The sequence below is a fragment of the Arachis ipaensis genome, chromosome B10 (assembly GCF_000816755.2).
Source record: "Arachis ipaensis cultivar K30076 chromosome B10, Araip1.1, whole genome shotgun sequence".
Lineage (NCBI taxonomy): Eukaryota > Viridiplantae > Streptophyta > Magnoliopsida > Fabales > Fabaceae > Arachis > Arachis ipaensis.
The window spans coordinates 40,621,190-40,629,359 of NC_029794.2; positions in this window are offsets into that span (position 1 = coordinate 40,621,190).

Here is an 8,170-nt window from a genome sequence, read left to right on the forward strand (position 1 = left end):
TGACGCTTGCGCGTCGAAGAGTTTTGTGGCCATCCACGCGTGCGCGTGGAGTGCGCGTACGCGTGGCCCTGTTTTCATCCCAAAGTTGATTTTTGAGTTTTAAAAGCCAAATTTCATACTTCTAAGCCTCCGATCTCACCACTTATGTCTTAAATCATTATGATATGCCTAGCAATGAGACAAGGAGCTAGTGAATGTGGTAACTTGCGAGTGAAGCAAGGGAAAAATGAGTGATTAATGAGGATCAAAGATGATTATGTGAAATGCGGAAGATGGCAGTGGAAGTGCTTGTTATGCCATGGGCCGAAGGGCCGTAATTGTTAATGAATTGGCTGGTTATGGATTTAACCGTGAGCCGAATGGCTGGATCATTGCCGTGTTACGGTGGAGCCATGATTATGGCTAAGTATAAATGCATATATGCTGTTGAAGGAATTGTGAATGTTTGCACTTCCACTATCGGAGATGAAGGTTTCCCTGGGAGGAAGCAGTGGCTAGCCGCCACGTGCTCCAGGTTAAGACTCGAAGCTCTTTTGACCCTATGTCGTCAGGGTGGCCGGGCACTGTGAAAGCCCCGGATGAGCTCACCCCCATAAATATTCACCAGTGAGGGTGATGGATATGGATCATGATTATGATCACGATTTGTTGAGTATAACTCGAGTTGGGGAGACACGACAGAGGGACAGTCCAATGGTTAGCTACCAGGACTTGTCGGGTTGGCTCTATAACCGATAGATGATATCATCAGCCACTAGGGACAGGTATTCATCATATGCATACTATGTGAATTGTTTGAGATTGCCTATATGACTGCATATTACTTGCTATCTGTCTAAATGCCTTATTTGTTCCTATTTGTATATCTCTTGTCTAATATAACTGTGTTTGCTATATTATACTCCTGCTGGTGGTTGGGAGCTCTGAAGGAATTGGAAAGGGAAGTATTAGTTAGACTGAAGGATCTTTAGTCAGATGCCCTTTATGGTTTAGCTTGTTTATAAGCTTTGATTTTATCTGGAGGAAGTTCTAGGATTGCCTTCGGCTTTCCTCTATTATTACATGTTATATATGGGGAACTGTTACCATGCTAGGGACCTCTAGTTCTCACCCATGCAGATTTTGTGGTTTTCAGATGCAGGACATGAGGTTTCTCGTTGAAGCATGCTGGAGACTTCTGGATTAGCGAAGATCCTTTGTTCTCGGGACTCTGTTTTGGTTTATATATTTTGCTTAGATACTTTTATCTCCATTGAATAATACAAACTGTGATGACTCCTCTTATAGGAGATTTTGGAGACTAGGTTCTCTATTTTTGTGTCCCTTTGGATTTTCTTTGGGGTTTTCTTATTTTATTATATGTATATATTGCCGTGCTCGGACCGGTTATCTTCGCATCCAGATTTGAGTTTTGATATTCCTGTTTTTGACACTCTTTTGTATATATATAATCTCGCGTTAACTTATCCCTGTTCGTTACGTTATCGATCGGAGTGTTGCGCTTTCGAGTTACGGTTTTTGTTTACCCATTTTTCTACAAAGGCTCCTAGTTATAATCAATCATTCATACTACTATACGTACTAAATTTTAATTCTAGAGGTCGTAATACCTTCCCATCTCAGAATTATGACTTAAGCATGAGACTCTGTATGGTAGGGTGTTACATTATGGTATCAGAGCAGTTCGTTCCTGTAGAGCCTGAGGGACGGACTGACTATGCTTCTGTGCATTCTCTATATGTGTGTTATGTGCTGTTAGTATATCTACTTGATATAGTTGGCATAAACATTCATGAGCATGCATTTGGGACTTTGAAGCACTAAACTTCTGATATTGAGACTGATCAACTTAATATCGAATATTTGGTGTGTATAGGAACCAGATGACGCCTCGTGGATGCGGTAGAGGCCGTGGGAGAGGTCATACGAATGCTCGTGTGCCAGAGATTAACCCTAATAACCCGGTGAACTTTATGACTGCGTTGGAGAACATGGCTGCTGCTTTGCAAGCCACTGCTGAGGCTCTTGGTCAACAGATGAACAACCATGGTAATGACGGAGGTGGAGTTCAGGGCCCGATGACACTGGCAAACTTTTTGAAGGTTAATCCTCCTAAGTTCAAGGGAACTACTAGCCCGACTGAAGCCGATACATGGTTTCAGGCTATGGAGCGAGCACTACAAGCGTAGGTGGTGCCTGGAGGACAGCGTGTTGAGTTTGCTACCTATTTGCTCACTGGGGAAGCATCGCACTGTTGGCAAGGAGTCCGACGCCTCCTGCAGCAGGGTGATGATTATATCACCTGGGATGTCTTCCAAAAGGAGTTCTATAAGAAGTACTTTTCGACTTCTGCTAGGACGGTGGTGCACGAATTATGAATTACACTTTTCACACTCGTACCACTAACCAGCAAGTGCACTGGGTCGTCCAAGTAATACCTTACGTGAGTAAGGGTCGAATCCCACGGAGATTGTTGGTTTAAAGCAATCTATGGTTATCTTGCAATTCTTATTCAGGAAGTCAATTATATTTATCAGTTGAATTGCGAATAAACAAGAGAGTATGGATTAAAGGTTACTTGTTATGCAGTAATGGAGAATATGTTGGAGTTTTGGAGATGCTTTGTCTTCAGAATCTCTGCTTTCCTCTGTCTTTTGATTCACGCACGCACGTCCTCCTATGGAAAGCTGTGTGTAGGTGGATCACTGTTGTCAATGGCTACCATCCATCCTTCCAGTGAAAAGGGTCCAGGTGCGCTGTCACCGCACGGCTAATAAGTTGTTTAAATACTAAACTAGTAACCTAGGTTTACAGAAAATGAGTAAACTATAACAGATAGTGCAGAAATCTACTTCTGGGGCCCATTTGGTGTGTGCTGGGGCTGAGACTAAAGCTTCTCACGTGCCTGGGGCTGTTTTGGGCGTTCAACGCCAACTTTGGATCCTTTTCTGGCGTTGAACTTCAACTTGCAACTTGTTTCTGGCGCTGGACGCCAGAATTGGGCAGAGAATTGACATTCTTACGTCATCTATCCTTGAGCAAAGTATGGACTATTATATATTTCTGGAAAGCCCTGGATGTCTACTTTCCAACGCAATTGGAAGCATGCCATTTAGAGTTCTGTAGCTCCAGAAAATCCATTTTGAGTGCAGGGAGGTCAGAATCCAACAACATCAGCAGTCCTTTTTGAGCCTGAATCAGATTTTTGCTCAGCACCCTCAATTTCAGCCAGAAAATACCTAAAATTACAGAAAAACACACAAACTCATAGTAAAGTCCAAAAATGTGGATTTTACCTAGAAACTAATGAAAATAAACTAAAAACCAACTAAAACATACTAAAATCTATATGAAATTAACCCCAAAAAGCGTATAAAATATCCGCTCATCACAACACCAAACTTGAACTGTTGCTTGTCCTCAAGCAACTAGACAAATAAAATAGAAGACTAATAAGTCAAGAAGCAATAATATCTCAGAGTTTTTGAGTGAAGCTCAGATTCTAATTAGATGAGCGGGACTAGTAGCTTTTTGCTTCCGAACAGTTTTGGCATCTCACTTTATCCATTGAAGCTCAGAGTTATTGACATCTATAGGAACTTAGAATTCAGATAGTGTTATTGATTCTCCTATTTCAGTATGATGACTCTTGAACACAGCTACTTTATGAGTCTTGGCCGTGGCCCTAAGCACTTTGTTTTCCAGTATTACCACCAGATACATAAATGCCACAAACACATAATTGGGTGAACCTTTTCAGATTGTGACTCAGCTTTGCTAAAGTCCCCAATTAGAGGTGTCCAGGGTTCTTAAGCACACTCTTCTTCTTGCTTTAGACCTTGACTTTAACCGCTCAGTCTCAAGTTTTCACTTGACACCTTCACGCCACAAGCACATGGCTAGGGACAGCTTAGTTTAGCCGCTTAGGCCAGGATTTTATTCCTTTAGGTCCTCCTATCCACTGATGCTCAAAGCCTTGGGATCCTTTTTATTACCCTTGCCTTTTGGTTTTAAGGGCTATTGGCTTTTTCTGCTTGCTTTCTATTCTCTTTTTTTTTTTTGCAAGCTTTGTTCTTTGCTGCTTTTTCTTGCTTCAAGAATCATTTTTTATGAGTTTTCAGATTATCAATAACATGTCTCATGTTCATCATTATTTCAAGAGCCAACATATTTAACAGTCTTAAACAACAAATTCAAAAGACATATGCACTGTTCAAGCATTCATTCAGAAGACAGAAAGCATTGCCACCACATGTTACTAATTAGAATTTTTCTTATTAAAAAAACTCGAATTTTATTGCCTCTTATTCAAAAGATCTACTATTTTATTCATGTTTGCTGATGATGAGAAAAATAGACTATAACTTAATTGGAGGTAAAATCAAAATAGACACTAATTACTACTATATGACTCCTAAAGTAAACTCTTATAATGACAACTATCACAGAGTTAAAGCAAAAATTGGAATTTAACAACTTTTGTTCTGGGAAGTGGATATTCCTCGGATCTGTTGGGTGCTTGGTCCTTCAAGAGATAACTTCTGGCGCTTCAATTCCCTCAGGTCACGCCCTTGCTCCTCTTGTTCTTTAATCAAATAGCAAAGAATTTGACTTTGTTTCTTCTGTTCCTTTATTATTTGTTCCATAGCTTCTTGCATCTTGGTAACTGATGTTTCAAGATACTCCCAATATTCAGATTGAGGGATTTCTGGGAGAAATTCCTGTATTTTCTTCTTGATGGGGTCATCCTGTACTTGTTGTTTTTCCATTGATGCTTTGGTGATTGGTTTCTCAATTGAGATATACTCAGTTATTCCCATCCTTACTCCAGCGTTCTTGCAGAGCAGAGAAATCAAGCTTGGGTAAGCCAACCTGGCCTCTTTGGAATTTTTATTAGCAATTTTGTAGAATTCAGTTGAAATCAGTTGATGAACTTCCACTTCTTTTCCCATCATGATGCAATTGATCATCACTGCTCTTTTAACAGTGACTTCAGAACGGTTGCTGGTGGGCAGCAGAGAATGCCCAATGAAGTCCAGCCATCCTCTGGCGACTGATTTGAGATCCTCTCTTTTGAGTTGATTTAGGACACCCTTATGAATCTAACTTCCGGGATCACTGATCTCAGACCCATTATTTTGTTATAATGGTCTGAATGTTCTTTAGATAAGAACTTCCCTTGATTCCAAAGTGGTTTTGGAACGCTCTCTTTCTTGCCTCTTGAAGTGGGTTGTTTTCCCTTAGGAGCCATGATCTTAGTGATCACGGATAGACACACCAAACTTAGAGGTTTGCTTGTCCTCAAGCAAAAGAAAAGAAAGGAGAGGGAGAGAAGGGGAGCTAGGTGCAATTGTTGATGGAGGGGGGTGGAGGCCGAACCCATATTTAATGGGAGGGGGGTGGGTTCGAAAATTTAGAAAAGATATGATAAAAAAGATTGATTTGGAAAAGATAAGATAGAAGATATGATAAGAGAGGATATAGTTTAAAATTGAAAAGATATGAAAAATTTTTGAAAAAGATAAATCTAGATTTTGAAAAAGATAATGTGGAGATTTGAAAAAGATATTAGTTGAAAAGATAGATTTGTTTTGAAAATTTGAAAAAGAGTTGAATTGAATTGAAATAGAGGGTTTGTGCTTATGGATTAAGATACATTTGATATTTTTAAGGTAGGGTTTTTAGAAATTAGGGATTTTAAAAATTAGGGTTCTTAACATGTTTATGCAAGAAATCATGAAAATTAAGATTAAAATAAAAAATATGAAGAAAAAATGAATTTACCTCCTCCCCACCATCCTGGCGTTTGAACGCCCAAACGCTGCTTGTTTTGGGCGTTCAGTGCCCAAATGCTGCCTCTCCTGGGCGTTCAACGCCCAGCTGCTGCTTCTTTCTGGCGTTGAACGCCAGGAAGTCCTTTGTTACTGGGTGTTTTTCTGAACGCCCAGAATGCTGCAAATCTGGCGTTAAACGCCCAGAAAGAGCTTCTTTCTGGCGTTTAACGCCCAGATGGCTATCCTCACTGGCGTTCAACGCCCAGTGGATGCTTTTGTTGGGCGTTGAATGCCCAAAACAGACTTTTACTGGCGTTTTCTTGCCAGTGAGCTCTTTTCTCTGTTTTGTGTGCAAAATCCTTCTGTAACCCTGTGAACTTATACAATTGCCTCTTTATCGAAAGCAGTGAATCTGAATTCCTCTAGCTCATTTAGCTGGAGCAATCTTTTTTCTCCTGCTAATTTGGCATCAAAGTTTTAGAATCTGGTTGCCCAGTAGGCTTTATGTTCTAGTTCCACGGGCAGGTGACATGCCTTACCATAGACCAGTTGGTATGGAGAGGTCCCTATAGGAGTCTTGAATGCTGTTCTGTATGCCCACAGAGCATCATCCAAGCTCCGTACCCAATCCTTTCTACGGGTACTTACTGTCCGTTCTAGGATTCTCTTTAATTCTCTGTTAGAGACTTCAGCTTGCCCATTAGTTTGTGGATGATATGGAGTAGCTATCTTGTGGCGAATCCCATACCGGACCATGGCAGAGTAAAGCTGTTTGTTGCAGAAGTGAGTGCCCCCATCACTGATTAGTACTCTAGGGACCCCAAACCTGCTGAAGATATATTTCTGGAAGAACTTCAACACTATTTTAGTATCATTGGTGGGTGTGGCAATGGCCTTAACCCATTTTGATACATAGTCAACTGCCACCAGAATATAAGTGTTTGAGAATGATGGTGGAAAAGGTCCCATGAAGTCAATTCCCCATACGTCAAACAACTCAATCTCCAAGATTCCTTGTTGTGGCATGGCATAACCATGAGGCAGATTACCAGCTCTTTGGCAACTGTCACAGTTACGTACAAATTCTCAGGAATCTTTATAGAGTGTGAGCTAATAGAAGCCACATTGGAGGACCTTGGTGGCTGTTCGCTCACCTCCGAAATGGCCTCCATATTAAGATCCATGGCAATGCCATAGGATCCTCTGTGCTTCTTCTCTAGGAACACACCTATGGATTATTCCGTCTGCACATCTCTTAAAGAGATAGGGTTCATCCCACAAATAGTACTTTGCATCAGTGATTAATTTTTTCTTTTGTTGCCTGTTGTACTCTTTGGGTATGAACCTTGCAGCTTTATAGTTTGCAATATCGGCAAACCATGGTGTTTCCTGAATGGCAAATAAATGCTCATCCGGGAAAGTCTCAGAGATCTCAAAAAGGCGAATGGCCCAACTCTGACAATCATGTCTTCAATCACGCCTGATGGGTATTTAATGGAGCCATCAGCAAGTTGGAGACATATCCGGGTTGGTTTAACTTCTTCAGTTAAGCCAAGCTTTCTGATAGTGGATGCAGGTATTAGGTTGATGCTTGCGCCAAGATCGCACGAAGCTGTCTTGGTGCAGTTACCTTCTAATATGCATGGTATCAGAAAACTCCCAGGGTCTTTAAGCTTTTCAAGAAAGCTTTTTAGAATGACTGCACTGCATTCTTCAGTGAGGAGAACTCTTTCTGTTTCTCTCCAATCCTTTTTATGACTCAAGATCTCTTTCATGAACTTGGCATAAGAAGGTATTTGTTCAAGTGCCTCTACAAATGGAATCTTTATTTCAAGAGTCCTGAGATAATCTGCAAAGCGAGCAAATTGTTTATCATGTTCCTCTTTCCAGAGTTTTTGAGGATAAGGTATCTTGGCTTTATATTCCTCAACCTTAGTTGCTGTAGGTTTATTGCCTACAGAAGTGGCTGAAGAAGCCTTTTTAGAGGGGTTGTCATCAGCACTTGTGTGTGTCTGATCCCTCACTGGCAATTGAGTGCCAGAGTTAGAAGCTGGAGTGATGTGAGACGCCAACTCCTTGTCTGTTCCTGGCGTCTGAACGCCAGAACTGTGCCCATTTTGGGTGTTTAGCGCCAGATCTTGCCCATTTTGGGCGTTCAACGCCAGATCCTTGCTTGTTTCTGGCGTTGAACGCCAGTCTTTGCTTGTTACTGACATTGAACGCCAGTCTTAGGCATGGTTTGGGCGTTCAGCGCCAGCCTTCCACCAGATTGCTGGCGTTTTAATGCCAGAATTACTTTTTCCTGGGCTCTTACTGTCCTCAGGTGAATTTTGGGTGGTTTGCTCATTCCTTAACTCTTTGCTGCCTTGAGGTGGGGTATTTAATATTTTCCCACT